Source organism: Oryctolagus cuniculus, chromosome 6 (genome assembly GCF_051225735.1).
Source record: "Oryctolagus cuniculus isolate XC-2025 breed Fujian yellow rabbit chromosome 6, ASM5122573v1, whole genome shotgun sequence".
NCBI classification, from domain to species: Eukaryota; Metazoa; Chordata; class Mammalia; order Lagomorpha; family Leporidae; genus Oryctolagus; species Oryctolagus cuniculus.
Genome location: NC_142872.1, coordinates 12,590,991 through 12,608,296, shown reverse-complemented (window position 1 = coordinate 12,608,296; position 17,306 = coordinate 12,590,991). Strand labels below are relative to the sequence as shown.

The 17,306-nt window shown below is 38.8% G+C and overlaps 1 long non-coding RNA gene across 1 annotated transcript in view; it reads left to right on the top strand.

Annotated features, from left to right (window-relative positions):
• The window catches only part of LOC149126015 (uncharacterized), a 71,020-nt gene that overhangs the window by 35,103 nt on the left and 18,611 nt on the right, over positions 1-17,306 (top strand). Inside the window, exon 2 of the long non-coding RNA XR_016234881.1 lies at positions 7,159-7,234. This is a non-coding gene — a long non-coding RNA (uncharacterized LOC149126015). The remainder of the gene's footprint in view (positions 1-7,158; positions 7,235-17,306) is intronic.

The window sequence follows — 17,306 nt, the reverse complement described above, 5'->3', positions numbered from 1 at the left end:
TTTCTCTCTCTCTCTCTTCCCCTTTCTGCCTCTCAAGTGAATAAATATTTAAATATATATGTATATATATTATATAACATACATATATAGTATATATGATATATAAAATATATGTATATATTATATATACATATAATATATAATTAATATACAATAATATATATTAATAATATGTGTATATTATATATGCATATATAATATGTATTGTATATGTATATATCATATATACATTTAATATTATATATATACATATATATATTTCATTGAATGTGCTTTTGCCAAGAGCTCAAGGGAGAAGTGAGATAGATCTGGTTTGAGAAGACAAAACAAATACAGACTTTGGAAAAGTGCTCAGGAATCCCGAGCTTCCAAAGACACTCTGAGGCCAGCAGAAAGTAAGAGAAAAGGACTCTACAGTTTGCAAACTTTTAACTCAGAAAGTTAAACTATATTAAATAATCGAAGTCAGTATCTGGCAGTGTCTGAACGTGGCCTACTTCAACTAAACCTCTTTTCTCTCTCTTCTCTTTCCTTTGTCTACCCAGTTTGAGTCACAGCTACCCACTCTTTTTTTTTTTTTTTTTTTTTTTTTTTGACAGGCAGAGTGGACAGTGAGAGAGAGAGACAGAGAGAAAGGTCTTCCTTTGCCGTTGGTTCACCCTCCAATGGTTGCCGCAGCCGGCGCGCTGCGGCCGGCGCACCGCGCTGATCCGATGGCAGGAGCCAGGAGCCAGGTACTTCTCCTGGTCTCCCATGGGGTGCAGGGCCCAAGCACCTGGGCCATCCTCCACTGCACTCCCTGGCCACAGCAGAGGGTTGGCCTGGAAGAGGGGCAACCGGGACAGAATCCGGCGCCCCGACCGGGACTAGAACCCGGTATGCCGGCGCCGCTAGGCGGAGGATTAGCCTAGTGAGCCGCGGCGCCGGCCACAGCTACCCACTCTTAAAGGAGACTAGCCCTGACCTAGTATCTAATCTATTTTTCCCATACTTCTGTCAATTTTTTTTAAAACTTTTAGTCTTTACCTGATACACACAAAGTTTAAAATATATTCATGTGTTTCCTTATGCCTAAGATGTTTCCCCTTTTAAACAATAAGCAGTGTTTGCTGAGTTTAGCTTTGTGTATTCAATATGGAGCTGATTAAATACACAGTTAGTGCTTGTTAAATGGGTGAATAGATGAATGTATTTAGTAGGGTATTCCTTGCAGAAACACTTCATGGGAATTAGAGACACTAAGGCCCTGGTGTCCCCCCTTACCCACTGTAGTGAAATTTGAAGATGCTGAGCATTAGCACGCAAGGGTCAAAGGTGCTCTGATTGTGGCAAAGCCAGGTTTTTGTCTTGCGTCTGTTGCTGATGACAGAAATTAACATGAAATGGCAATGGATTGTTCACATTTACATCTTTCCAAGGTCATGATTTGACTTGAATTTTAAGCCCACCATAAAAAAGCAATAGTAACATGGAGTGGTAGATTGAAAGAAATATCTACTCAGGCACAAACATAACTTCTAAACCAGTCCTTGGGCATTCAGGCTCCCTGGGAACAGCCCAAGGCACAGAAAAGCACTTCCCGGCTCATGACTCCCTCTTGACTTTTTCCAAAGGGCTAATTCCTTTGATACTGTTCTTTGAAAAGCACAAACCTGGCCCCAGTAAAGGATCTGCAGAGCAAAATAGCTTTGAAGTAAAGAAAGTAAGAATGGAAATTTTTGAGACACTTCTTCAGCTAACATTAAACAGCCTTCTCTACCTGAAAGTTTATGCCAACTATTGTCTTTTTGACTCATAGAAACTATGTGGTAGTTATTGTTAATTTCATTGTAGCTATTGTCTGTTTTAATTACATCCTGTCAAAGTTTTCAGTTATTTGTGGTGGTTCCTTAAACATACTGACAGGTAGAATTTTGGGTATGATTAAGCTTTGTTATTTTTTGATAAAGGTTCATCTTAGTCATGTTAATGGCATGCTTATAGTTAGTGCAAACATTCTGCGAAAATTTATATTTGGTAGAGGTGAGCTGGTGTAGGCAAAGACAGGGAACTATGGTAAGTGTTGTAGCTGAGGGACATGATGTTTCATTATTATAAATACATTAAGTGAATAAGGAGATCTTTATGTCACAGTGGGTGCTTTCTTTTGGGGGGAAATGGCCCCATTTAAGAGAAATAACCAGATCTGGGGAAGGGGAGTTGTATAACAATATACCTTCCATAGCCTGCAGAGTGGAAATCTTTCTATTGAGATAACTCAGTTATGCCAAAGAAAAAAACAGTTAATAAAATAGCTGTTGGTGTAGTGAATTACCTAGATACCTGAATAAGGTAGTATTACAAAAATCTGTCTCTTACCACCTAAGGAAATGACTAAAAATATAAAGAATTCACTACTTCCCAAACCCAAGAAGTTTTAAGTATTTGAATTTAAAAAATAGACTTGCAGGAGAGGCTATTTGATAGAGGATAGTTATTTGAGGCATTTGAAAGATAAGACATGAGCAGAAGGTGAAAGCTTTGCTAAACCCACTATATGATAGAGAAGCCAACGGCAATACAAACCAACATGTGAAACAAATCCATAAGGTTATGAGATGCCCAGCTCCCAAGTAGGATCTGCATGGAGATAATGTAAAGATACTACATGGGGAGATGCCAAGAAGAGTTCCTCCAAACTGTGTCAGGACAAACCGAAGTACTGACTGTAGCCAATATCAGAAGTGTAACTGATAAAGCGAAATAAATGCAAGGCAAATTGGGAAACATGGCTTGTGGACATGTGTGCAATGTTGGGGGAAATATAATTAAAAACAGTCATCCAACTTAGAAAATTTCTCCACAACGATGGCAAACATAGAAAACTTGTTTTATTGTACATTGGGTTGCACATGACAGACCCTCTACTCAGGGACTGAACAAACATAAAGGTTCCAACGCCTCTAGGCAAGCAGAGACAACTGGTTACATGTGTGTTTTCAGGAGGACTCGAGAGCACCATTTGCCCCACATGGTTTATCCTGACTGCACTGGGTATTTGGCTGACTGTTAGCTTCATCCAGAAGAAGAACGTATCTGTGTTGTGTTGATGATAGAAGGTAGTTTCTGCAAGTTAGGATAAGGCACCCATCAAATTAGGCTCCTATTCTCTCACAAAAGCCAGGTGAAAGGGATGCTGTGTCTTCATGTTTATGTCTCAAAAAGATGGCTCCAGGGCTCCTAAGAAAGACATTCCTGGGTGTTATAACTGATAAGAGGCTTATTTAATTTCCATGGGGAGATAGATACATATTTCAAAGAAGGCAGAAAATATTTTCAATTAAGAATTTTCTGACTTAAGTTCTGTAATTTAAAGGAAAGAGAACTCTGTCCTTATTGTCAACAGGGGGAATTAAAGCTTTTGATGTTAATTTGTCTTTACAGCACAGATAAAAATGCAGTCTGGAGGAAAACACCCTATCAAACATTTCCTAGAATATCTAAAAAGTAATATTTACATGAGTCAGGATGTAGATGTGAGTACGGCATTTAGTGGGTTAGATGCTCATATTTCAGTGAGAGGTTAATTGAGATTAGACATAATAAATCAGTAAGGATATGCATAAATATTTTGTGACTGTGGTAGTAAGTAAAGTAATGGTGAGAAAGGAAAAAGGAATCAACTCTTGGTTCGTGTTGTGCTCTGAAATGCACGAATCACATTCTTGGATATGATGAGCTGTTCCATGGCTGAGATCAGCTGCCTTCTGGAATGTAGACGGTGGTGTTGCATCTCAACCCCCTTCACCTGACATTTTGGTAGAAACGAAAGCTATGGAAGCATCGTTGAAGAGGATAGGTTCACTGCTGCGGAACAGCTGCCACTTATTTGAGTATTTGTTTTAGCAATTCACCAGACAGAGTGAAGTGCTATCAGAGGACCTGTTTTCAAAAGGAGTCTTTGTCATTGATGTGATGGCAATGAAATGGCACTGTAGTGCCTGGAGAGTTTTCTGTATTTTTCAGGTTGCGAAGCGCCTTTCATCCTAAATTTTCATTTACTTTGGTACAGAAGGCATGTTTTCACACATAGAGATGCCAGTTTGGTTCATACCTACCATGTGGAATGAAACATCTATTCTGAAAAGTCACTTTTGCCCTTCTAGGACCCCATCTTTCTAGGTTGAGATGTATGGCAACAGCAGATAAATCAATATTCAGTGGTCACCAGAGAGCTAACTGTTACCATCTGTAACCTCTGGGATCCTAGAATTATTTATCCACTTGGGAGAGATGATCTATAAAACATAGACCAATAACAACTGCTTTTTCATTATATATAAGCTTTTGTGTTTTTTTAAAGATTTATTTATTTTACTTGAAAGTCAGAGTCAGAGACTGAGAGAGAGAGAGTGAGAGAGGGAGGGGGGTCTTCCATCCTATGGTTCACTCCCCAGTTGGCCGCAATGACCAGAACTGCACCGATCCGAAGCCAGCAGCCAGGAGCTTCTTCTGGGTCTCCCACGCGGGTGCAGGGGCCCAAGGACTTGGGCCATCTTCTGCTTTCCCAGGCCATAGCAGAGAGCTGGATGGGAAGTGGAGCAGCCGGGACTTGAACCCATATGGGATGTCGGCACACCAGGCCGGGGTGTTAACCCCCTGTGCCATAGCGCCAGCCCCACCTATAAGCATTTGAGTGAAGTAATTGGTCAATCAATAAATTTAATAGGATCAAACAATGTGTTAAAATCAGACAACAGCATCAGAATTAACATAAACAGTCCAGGAAATGTCTATTAAATTCTCACTTGTCAACCTGGAGTGTGTAATGAGCTGCAGGACTGCTTCTATCCCACCTGTGATTTTGGGGTTGTCTACCAGCGGTGCTATTGCTGTGTAGTCTGTCTGAGCTCAGAAACCTTGGCTGAGGTGTTGCGTTCGTGAAGGGTTCTTTTGGATCTCTCTCTGAAAAACAACCTGAGTTGTGCTTTGGTTTTAATGGTCCCCCAGAAAGCATGTGCTGGAAATTTAACCTCCAAGTTGTACGTAAATGGTATTTGGAGGTGAGGCCTGGGGGAGGTCATTTGGACGAGATGAGGGACCCCCGTGATTGATTTCATGGCTTTAGACGAGAAAGACTTGCTGCAACTCTCCACGGGACAGAATGCCAAGGCCAACAGGAAGGCCATCATTAGATGCTACTAGCGCTGTTGCCTGAGTTTTCCCAGCCTCCAGAAAAATGAGCTGGTTGTATCTCTTGTCTTTATGGTATTCAGTGATAGCCACAGAAAGTGACTAACACATTCTAGTTTAGGAAAAATGGAGAATACAATGACTGGCATCACTGGGAAGTACACATACTAACCTGGATAATGTGTAACAAAGGTAAGGGACCAAGTAGCTTAATCATAGCCCTATTTCCAAAAAATCTTTCATAACTCCACATCCTTTTGGTTGAATGAGTGCATCCTGTTTGACTGTGTCCCTCTACTTGTTTTTTAAAAGATTCACTTTACTTAGTTGAAAAACAAAGTTACAGGGAGAGAGAGGTCTTCCATCTGTGGCTTCACTCCACAAATGGCCACAATGGCTGGAGCTGACCAGATCGAAGCCAGATCCAGGAGCTTCTACAGGGTCTCTCACCTGGGTGCAGGAGCAGCTGGGACTCAAAGCAGGATTTGCACTGGTGCCCAATGAGACGCCAGCTCTGCAGGCAACAGCTTAACCCACTATCCCACAACACTGGCCCTGTCAAACACTCTTAGGAGTTCTGGTATTCTTTTAGCGAACTATTTTGCTTCCCCTATATGTAGAATTATGTCCTCTGCAACCAGGGATAATTTTATTTGCTTCCTTGCCAGTTTGGATCCCTTTGGTTTCCTTTTTTCTTGCCTAGTGGCTCTGGCTAAAACTGTCTTTAATACAGTGATGACAGTAGGCATCCTTTTCTGCTTTCAGATCTTCGTGGGAATGCTTTTAGCTTTTCCCAGTTCAATAAGATGTTTGCTGTGAGTTTGTCATATATTGCCTCAATTGTATTGAGGATATTGTATTTATCAAATACTTTCTCTGCACCTCTTGAGATAATCGTGTAGTTTTTTTTTAAAGATGCATTTATTTATTTGAAATAATTACACAGAGAGAGGGAGAGACAAAAGAGATCTTCTCTCCGTTGGTTCACTTCCCAAAGTGGTCCAGCTGGGCCAGGCCAAAGCCAGGACACAGGAGCTTCATTTGCATCTCCCGCATTCATGCAGAGGCCAAAGACTTGGGCCATCTTCTTCTGCTTTTCCAGGCACATTAGCAGGAGACTGGATCAGAAGTAGAGCAGCCACGGTTTGAACTGGTTGCCTGTATGAGTTGCTGGGTCTGTAGATGATGGCTAAACTTGCTTCACCAAAATGTCTGCCCTAATAATGTGGTTTTGGTTAATCGGTTTGTTAATATGTATCATGTTTATTGATTTGCATATGTTGAACCAGCCCTGCCTCCCTGGGATAAATCCTGCTTGGTCCAGGTGGATGATCTTTTTGGTGTGTTGTTGGATTTGCTTAGGTGGTATCTTGTTGCGGATCTTCACGTCAATTTTCATCAGGGATATCGGTCTATAGTTCTCTATCTTTGTGTCTTTTTCTAGTTTTGCAGTTAAGGTGATGCTGGCTTCATAGAAGAAGTTTTGGAGGATTCCCTCCCTTTCAATTGTTTTGAATACTTTAAGAAGAATTGAAATTATTTCTTTAACAGTTTGGTAGAAATCTGCAGTAAATCCATCTGGTCCTGCATTTTCTTTGTTGCAAGGTTCTTTATTACTGACTCAGTCTCTATCTTGATTATTGGTTTATTTAGGTTTTCAGTATCTCCATGACTCAGTTTTGATAAGTTGTATGTGTCCAGAAAACTATCCATTTCATCTAGGTTTTCCATTGGTTGGAGTAAAGTTGTTTGTAATAATTCCTAATGATTCTCTTACTTCAATGCCACCAGCTGTGACATCACCTTTTTCATCTCTGATTTTATTCATTTGTGTCTTCTCTATCCTTTTTGTTTGGTTACTTGAACCAATGGCTTATCACATTTGTCTATTTTTGCATAAAAACAGCTCTTCATTTCACTGACCTTTCATATTGTGGTTTTTTGTTTTTTCAGCTTTTTTAATAACTTTTTGAATTTCTATTGTAGGACCCCAAAAGCGGTGTCCTTTTGTGACGACCCCAGAAACACAGACTCCAGACCAGACGATGCAAAAGAACAGGAGGTAATTTTATTTCATTTGCGCAAATGGGCCCTCTACTGCTGCAAGCAGCGAGCAAGAGAGAGGAGCCCCGAGCAGCTATCTCACACAGCTTTTAAGGGGCAAAACCACAAAATTAACATACCATAGGGTGGCGAAAGTTTATTGGGCAACTACAAGGGGAGGAGGTCGTCGAGGAGGAGGAGAAACGGAAGCTTGGATAAGGGGAGGGGGTCATTGAAGAGCAGAAAGGGGTGGCTACGTGCCCTACATGCCTCGTGGTTTTTTTTTGTTGTTGTTGTTAAGCTTGAACAAGCACAGGGGAGGGGGCTTATCTACATAGAAGGATGTTCTGTTTCCCGTATCTCTGGTTAGTAGCTAACTGCTTTCTCTGTGAACCGGTTTACTCCCCATTTCCCAAGGCTGTCTCTGGAACTGTTTGTCTCAGGAGCCCCATTTTTTTTTTTTTATTAAGGCTACTTTTATGGTGGCTCACAGCCGCTTCTTTCACTATTCTTTTCTTCCTACTAGTTTTGGCTTTGATCTGGTTCTTCTACATGCGTTGTTAGATCATTTATTTGATGTATTTCCAACGTCTTTGTATAGGCACTGTTTGCTGTAAAATTCTCTTACCACTTTGTTTTGCTGTGTCCCACAAATTTGATGTGTAATGTTGTCATCTTCATTTATTTCAGGAATTTTTTGATTTCCCTTCTGATTTCTTGTAGGACCTGCTGTTCATTTGGGAGCATGTTGTTTAGTCTTCATATGTTTGTCTGTTTTCTGGAGTTTCTTATGTTATTATTTTACAGCTTCTTCCATTGCAATCAGAAAAGACACATGGTACGATTTCAGTATTTTTCAATTTGTTGCGACTTGTTTTATGGGCTAACATATAATCTGTTCTCTGTAGATATCAATTAGATTCATTTGGTCTACAGTGTATAATAGTTCTGTTATTTATTTGTTGATTTTTTGTCTAGTTATCTGTCCATTGATAAAACTGGGGTGTTAAAGTCTTTCATTAATAATATATTGGAGGATATCTCTCCTTTTAGATCTATTACCATTTGTTTTAAATAACTGGGTCCTCCAGTATTGAGTGTGTGTACATTTACTATAGTTGCAACTTCCTATTGAACTGATCATTATATAATGAACTTCTTTGTCTCTTTTAACAGTTTGTCTTTAAGTCTATTTTGTCTTATTTTAATTTAGGTACTATTGCTTTTTTATTTCCATTTACGTGGAGTATGTTTTTGCATCCTTTCACTTTCAGTCTGTGTATATTTGTTGGTGAGCTGTGCTTCTTGAAGGCAGTATATAGTTGGATCTTGTATTTTAATTGATCAGCCAGTTTGTATGTTTTAATTGGAGAGTCCAGTGAATTTACATTCAAGGTTATTATTGATAAATTGATAAATAATTACATGGTCTTGCCATTTTTCTGTGAATGTTCTAAGGCTTATTGGCTAACACTGTGGCTTCTTTGATTTCTACTTTTGGATTCCAAGCCATTTCTCAGCCATACTTACAGAGGGGTAGGAGGCTGGGCAAGGTACATGACAGATAGGATACTTTGAAGAGAAGGAACCATTAAGATATAGTTTTCATAGTAAAACAATGCTAGTTTTATTAGACTGCAGGCAAAGAATCAGACAAGCATATCACTAGAGACCTATTTTAGCCCTTCTGAAATGTGGTACTAAGTATAAATGTTTCAGTTTATGTGATGGCTTTATTTAATAGCACATCTCCTTAAAAACAAAAAAAGTTATAGCAGTATTTTTTTTTTTGCTTAAAATTAGAATGACTAAAGAGTTGCCATAGTGCTAATGAAGCTGAAAAGAAAGCAATTAAAAATCCAAATGTCTGAAAAATGACATCCATTAAATCTACATTATAGTGTTATTATCTAAGGGACCCTATTTTGTCACACAATAGATGTTGGAGATTATCAGTTCAGAACATATAAAATGTCCTTACTTACATATATTTATTTTTGTCATAAGTACCATAGTTGTGTTTGATTTTTGTAAAGCATATTACTCATAAGTTGTGCTCCGTTTTATTACACTGTACTACTGATAGTTTCTATAGAAAAATGTAGGTGTAGACATCAAAAAACTTTAATTGAATAGAAGAGTTATAATTTATACTTTTTTCATACTTAAATTATTGTGGTCATTCCCTTATACTGGTTGAAGTAGAATCAAATAGAAAATGAGGATATTTTACAAGAGGATATTAGTTATCAATGCAAATAACTCAAGCAAATTAAGATCATTTAATGTTCGCTACCAAATGAAAGTATATCATGAAATCTCTGTGTACATAGCAGTTCAAGTGCCAGAGATGATTGGAAACAGAAAGATTGTGGTTAATTATTTAGCTAAGCATATATTTAAACATATAAATCATTTTCTTATAAAACTAGAAGCTGTAAGGAAATGTTGACACAAAACAGACATTTATTGCTATTGCAGCTTTCTGTACTTTTTATGAGGGATAAATTCACAAATTTTCACTTACTTGGCCATCTTTATAAAACTCTTTGTTTTCTGAGGTCAGCATATTTCCTCTTATACTCTGTTCATCATTTTCTGTGATTATATTGGTAGCAGGTGATGTACAATGTCGCCATCGCTATTAAAAGCCACTTAAGAAAGCATTTTTCTTGAAAATACAGATGGCCTTTCTTAGAGAAGTCATTTTCCATTGATAATTCCATCAGAATGACCCTTAGAAGTATAGGTGATCCTTGGTTTAGAATCAGATTTTGTCTCTTTAAATCCATTATCTATTGAAAATACTGTAAGTCAAAAATACATTGAATCCACCTAATCCACCAAACATCATAGCTTAGAAACAGAGTACAGCTGTTTGCCTTTGAAATTATGTGGCTGACAGGGGCTATGGATTCGCCACTACCTATCATTGTGAAAGTACAGTCTTGTATGTGGCCAGTCTAGGAAAAGATGAGAATTCAAATCTGAAGAACACATCCTGCTGAATGCTTATTGCTATTGTACCATCATGAAGTCAAATCACTCGAGTCTTACTAAGTCCTAGACCCGCTGTTTAACAAAGTTGCTACTGTGCTTGGAGTCAGTCAAATGTAGAAATTAAGCGCATTAACTTTGGAATCACACAGATTTCAGTATTTACCATCGCCTTAATATTGAGTTAGACATTTTAAATACTGTTTCGTGTGTCACTTGGTACATTATTAAAATTACAACATGATTGAGAGGTAAAGTATCAATAATTGGTATCTTTACATTGATAGCAATAACAGTATTTCCCTTGGGAGATAGAAATGCCAAAGTTTTAAAGGTAGCACTAGGAAATACGTAATACATACGTATGAGACTGTTCAAACCCTTTGCCTAATATTATCAGAACTAAGATACTTTCATGGTAAAACTAGTATTCAAGGGTACCAAAGAATGGTTTAAAAATATGTTCTACCTCAGTTTCTTGTGGCACAGTGGAAAGCATAGAAAAGGCATAAAATAAATATTTCTTCTATTTTGTCAGTTTTCCACCTTATTTTATTTCATAAAGCTCAAGTTCTCCATTGATCCTTATGCCCTGTTCTTCTAAGGTATTCCACATAATTTCCTGCTGAGACTTCTGCCTTGTACCTAATGCCAGATGCCTGTGAAGATGTATTGACACCTGTCAACTCCAAGTCCTCTTTGAATCCTATATGTGCTTCCCAAACATCTAAACACCACTTCAATAACAACTATATAAAGACATATAGCCCATACTTATTCACAGTATTCTTTATTGTTCCATTCCAAGCTAAAAAATATGGTGGTTTTCCTTAATTTTTTCTGTTACTCTTCATATTGAGGAAAACTCAAGCATGGAATATATTTATATTCAGTGTTAAGTCTTTGGAATATGGATACCCTTAACAAAGTCTGGTGACCATGTTAGAGTTGATGGGATGGGTTTTCTGGCTTGCTCTAGAATTAAGATTCAAATGTCTTGATCAAATTATCCCCATATGACTTTTGAAATTTACACTATGAAGTAAGGAGAGAAAATAAATCTCCAGAGAAACTATACAATGGGAACAGCTATAAACTTCAATTTATGTTTAAGGGAGCGAAGGGCCTCTCACAAAATCAGAGCCAATACCACAGAGTTGTGATGAGTTTATGATAGGTGCTGGAGAAAATCAGGAGTGCAATAAGGACTTAAGTCTCAGTCCTTTCAGATGGACATAGCAGAATATTGTACAATATGTAGCTCATCAACCATGGAAATTTATTCCTCATTGCTCTTTAATTTGGAGTCCAAGGTTTAATTGTCAATACCTTCAGTGTCTGGTAAGCATCCATATTCTCATTCATAGATAAATGTCTTCTCATTATGTCCTCGCATGGGGTATTCTGAGGTCTCTAATTTGATTCTGTAATTTCAGTCCACATTCCATAATCAGTTCCTAAAACCCTACCTTCTGGTAAAATATTCTTAGGGATGTCCTGGACTGTCTTCCTTGACTTGCTATTGTACACTCATAATGCACACACCAGTCATTCATTAAGAGTACAATTAAAAATAATATTCCTTGAGCCAAAGTGACCACATTGTCTGGCTTACATTTCTGGAACCTCAAATATGGCCAAGAAGCTTTCTTGTAATTCTAGCAGGCAGGTAAGACTTGGGTGTGGACAGACATATATTCCAGGACATTTCGATGCATCCACCACAGATTGATGTGTGCCTCATAGAGTGGGCGTGCATTTTACAAGCCCTGCCTTTAGGACAAATATCATACCTGATTGTGTCATCTCTACTATACATAAGGTTTCTGGGTTTTGTTTGTTGTGCTCTCAATCCCTTGAAGCTTCTTAAAAGGTTGAGCCTAATCCAAAACCTTGTCCAATAGTGTGATGATTTCCACAGGAGAAGTAGATCCAGCCAGGTAGAGAAGACAATGACAGTTACCTCTCAGGAGGCCTGACAGCAATAACTGTGTCAGGCCCTAGTGCTGCTTTTGAAGAGTGTTTTGCTGTTTTTATGCTTCATTTATGCTTCTGCTTTTAAGATGAGCTGTATCAAGCACTGGACGTTAGTAAAATTCCTGTGACAGCAATCATGGCCAGGTACTTGAACAACAACATCAACAACAAAGTTCCGTCCTATTCAAATGTCTGTGTTGAGCAGAATCTTGAAGTAAATTGGGAATACTTACAGTCAAACCACTAATATGCATATGAAAAGATTGTAGTTAAAAATGAAAGTGGCCTTGAGTAGAAGTTAATTCTCCCATGATCCTTGCTCCATCAGCACTAGCCTTCTTTGCTGTCCTTGGGTAGCCCTTATTTTTCCTACTTTGTGGTCTTTGCTACTCCATTGCATTTACCTGGTGTAAAGCAGGATGTTAAATGATTGATCACAGAGGCATGCTGCGTTTTCCTATCACTATGCTACCTGGATTAGCTGCTTTTGAACTCCGTTTCCTACAGGACTAGGGCCCCAAGGCAGTGCTGAGCAGCACTGCTCTGAACAGCTATACGTTAGCTCTGACAGCTTTGTGTCCCAAGCTGCTTCAGTCACAAACCCCATGTTAACATCGTGATTTAGAAGCACCACAGGGAGAAAGTTTCCTGTGATAAAACATTTTCCCGTGTTATCTATTCCCAGTCGGGCAGTCTGGAAGTGCCAGGGAGCAGGGCAACCTGCATCCCTTATTGATAGCAGTTTTAATGCATCCAGTTGCGCCTGACTTGACCTGTCAGCACCAGGTCATCACACTGGTGTCTGCCCCCACACCTTTGTAGGGCACGCTGCACGGAAGTGTTTACGCATCTTGGGAACGCAGCCTCGCTCTTCAGATTTCAGGTCGACGCTGTTTTATTGGAAAAGGCATTCCTGGTCATCTTGGCTCTTACCACGTGCTGGTGAAACTTGGCCACTGCTCCCTATGGTGCTTCTTGCTATGTCTGCATGGTGCTCCTACTCTGGGCATATTTGGTTAACACTGGTTTTTCTCATGTGTAATATCCTTCAGAGCCAGGACAGGGTTTATATTTCTTTTTTTTTAACTTTTATTTAGTAAATATAAATTTCCAAAATACAGTTTATGGAATACAATGGCTTTCCCCCCCATAACTTCCCTCCCACTCGCACCCCTCCCAGGGTTTGTATTTCTAACTTGTATAGCTAGAACCTAGCACTTGTGAAGTGTGAAGTACATAGTTACTAAGTGAATGGATAAATGAAGTAAAAGTGATTAAATAAATGAAAAAGCATGACTATTATATAAATGTTATCCATTTGTTATAGGATACAAACAATTAAAATTCATATTCAGATTTTCTTTTTTTTTTACACATGTCCATGTTTTTTATTTGGACATACATTTTTATTTCTCTGAGAAAATACCCAGGATTGCTATTGCTAGGTCTTATTGTCAGTTTTACAAATTACATTTTAACGAATATCTCAAGTCACACTATTTACAGTCCATTTTCTCAGATTTTTCTGAGTGAGGATAATAGCCCGCCTGCCAAATAAGTGTTCCATAACTTTTCTTTTTTTTCTTTTTTTTTTTAAACTTTTATTTAATGCATATAAATTTCCAAAGTACGACTTATGGATTACAATGGCTTCCCCCCCATACCGTCCCTCCCACCCACAACCCTCCCCTTTCCCACTCCCTCTCCCCTTCCATTCACATCAAGATTCATTTTTGATTATCTTAATATACAGAAGATCAGCTTAGTATACATCAAGTATGGATTTCAACAGTTTGCTCCCACACAGAAACATAAAGTGAAAAATAATAGATGATTTTTTTTAAATGATGATGAAATCAGAGCAGACCTATTGTCATGTTTAATCCCAGTGAGAGTCAAGTTGGGAATTGATAATTTCAGATTTTCAACCATGCGTTAAAGGAGTTGACTGATACTCATGTATTCATCCCGTGGCTGCTTATTAACGGCTTCCTGTGTGCCTGTTCCTGCCCTGGGCCCCATGAATCCAGTGGTGAGTAACATGCATCATTCTTGATGTAGCTTGTAGCTGTGTGGACAAGACAGTCCACAAACAATTATACAACAAATGCCGTAGCAATTGAATACTTGGTTGAAACATGTGAGATATGGGATATGTAGTAGTAAAAGTTGGAATATAATGAGGTGATGATAATTTAAGATTGAACGTGGTGGCTTCTTGCAAGGTTTAGTTATTCTGATAAAAATTCATGTCAGGGTAGGTAGGGAAGAGTGTTCTGGGAATATATATCAAGAATTTGTCAAATCCAGTGTTTTACTAAGGTAAAATTCATCTTCACATAATGTGCTTTGACATACATGATTTTAATAATAATTTTATTAGAGATAGTCACAATCAACTGTAGTATCTGTGAGAAAAGTTGGAATTAACTGATAATCAGATGCCTAGGAAATCCTCATGGACAATAATTCATAACATAGAATTTGTTTTTTTTTATATGTCTGCTAAAGACTTTCCTTTTAAAACTTTCAATTTTTTGGGGTATCAGTGAATGTGTCAGATAAATGAAGTGAATGGTTGTTCTGGTACATTGTAATGGTTGTGTTTTTTCAGACAATCTAAGGCATGGATTTGTGAAAGGAAGCTTAGCTGTCCTGCGTTTTGTTAGCTGATGAGTAGATAATGTATTTCTAAGACAGCTTAATGAAGTAAGCTCTTCTAGTTGTGTCATAAAAAAGTAGCTACATTTAATACATCCGGTACAACTAATATATTGTGGCAGATTTATGACATGCATTTCTGCATGTAAATGAAAATTGCAGTTAAGAAATAAACCAAAAAGATGCAGTGACGCATGCATGCAGTAACATTTAGCACAAGGAAAGTACAATGCAGATCCATGAAAATAGAAAACATGTATCTGACTTGATTTCCCTTTAAAAATAAGAATGGAAAGAATTGCATCTTCTGGAAAAAATTATCTTCCTTATATATTTCCAAATGGTTTAATATTTGATAGAAAACATTTGATAAATACATTCAGAACATTGAAAGCCAGGCTCATTGAGCATGGAGGTGGTAGAGAAATGGCGGAAACACTTGGCATGACTGTCGATTGTGTTGAAAAGTGAAGGTAAAAGTGAAAATGAAAATTTCTATCAGCAAGTGATGAATTGGTATATTGACTAAATTTGAAGAGAGTGGTTCTTTCTAAGATCTTATCTCCTGGCTGTTGCAAAGCTTTATGGAGAGCTTGACTGAGTTGAAGTGAGCCACCTAGTCCAAGGGCAAGCCTTTTGCAGAGGCAGCCTGTATTCAGCGACTTGTTGGTATGGAGGCCTCAAGGCCCAAACCTCAAGCCCAGGTCCTGACATCACAGAGATGTTGTACCTTTAGACATCTCCACCAGGGTGACAAACCTTGCTGGGACCGCCGTGTGGTCCAGATTCACCCATTGCATGATTCTGTATTTTTCTTCTCCCTTCCATGGCATTGCTTCCTAAAGCAGAACATAATAAGCTTCCCCAGCGGAATTCTGGGTGTGCATCCATAGTCGTGGTCACCCTGACACTGATCCAGCCCCACAGTCCTCACGGCTGTTGTGAGCTTGTTGTATAGTCAAGGTACTGCTTCCTTCTCTGCCCTGATCATTTTCGCTTTGCCAACGTGAAGGATACCATGCGATAGCAACATATTTGTTCCAAAGTGTTCCAGTTGTCTTTGACAGGGTTAGCCTTGTTTAGACTCTAGATTTTAAAAATTGATGAACTGGGTTTTTATGTATTAGTTTTACTTCATTTTCTGCCCATTTTATTGTTTCTTAGGTCTAACTATTTCTTTATGCTTACAGTCATAAAAACCACATAACTAGGCCGGCACCGCGGCTCAATAGGCTAATTCTCCACCTGCGGCGCCGGCACACTGGGTTCTAGTTCTGGTCAGGGCGCTGGATTCTGTCCCGGTTGCTCCTCTTCCAGGCCAGCTCTCTGCTGTGGCCAGGGAGTACAGTGGAGGATGGCCCAAGTGCTTGGGCCCTGCAGCCCATGGGAGACCAGGAGAAGTACCTGGCTCCTGGCTTCGGATCAGCACGGTGCGCCAGCTGCAGCGCGGCGGCCATTGGAGGGTGAACCAACGGCAAAGGAAGACCTTTCTCTCTGTCTCTCTCTCTCTCACTGTCCACTCTGCCTGTCAAAAAAAAAAAAAAAATGAATGAATGCTAGGTAAAGTGATGACTCAGTTGTGCCTCTGTCTACCCCATGCCTTTCAAGGATTTGTGTTCTTGGTCAAGACAGTTGAGTTTCAATTGATGATCTGAGCATCACTTGTTAGACGCTTGAAAGTCCAACGTGAAAAGACACTGTCATCAAATGTTACATTTAATAAAATGAGATTCAGTTGTCAGGGCTGTCCTGACAGTTCTGAGTTGTATGAGGTCGTTGGGTCCTTGATCACCATGTATTGTTCTTTATTCAGATTTGGTTGGCAGTGTGATGAGGCGAGATGTAAGACAGAGATAGATGTCAGAAGATGTAGAGCAACTTTAATTTTTTGCTTTCCTCTTCTATTTGAGGTAGAAGATCCATTAGAGATTTCTGGCTTGGTGCTCCCAATTTATGGTGCACCCTTTGAGAGAGTATTCCTCATTTTGTTTTGTATTGGGAAAAGCCTCTTTCGGAGATGACAAAGATTGAGCATAAAAACTCAAGCATGAAATAGGGATGACAGCTGATGTTTGTCAAGATTGTTCAAACAAATGCACAGATTGGAAGGAGTACCTCTCAATTTGTTCAGTGCTTTGCTGGATTTATGCTGTAGGGATATATTTTCCTTTTGAAAAATATAGCTCATCTGAACAAGCGGTAGAAATTGTCTCTGTTGAAAAGATTTCTGTAAAAATAAGGTCAAACAAAGCAACTTCTGCATCAATCAAAAATTCTGCTTACATTCACTGGTTCTCTTTTAGGCATTAAAAAGAAAACAACTACAAGGTTGATGGATAATTCTGAAGTTACTAGATGTTTCCTAACATGTACTACTGTGATGTAAAATGTATTAATCATTAAAAGTTGATATTGCATAAAACTTGATTATCAAATATGATGACTATAATATAGCT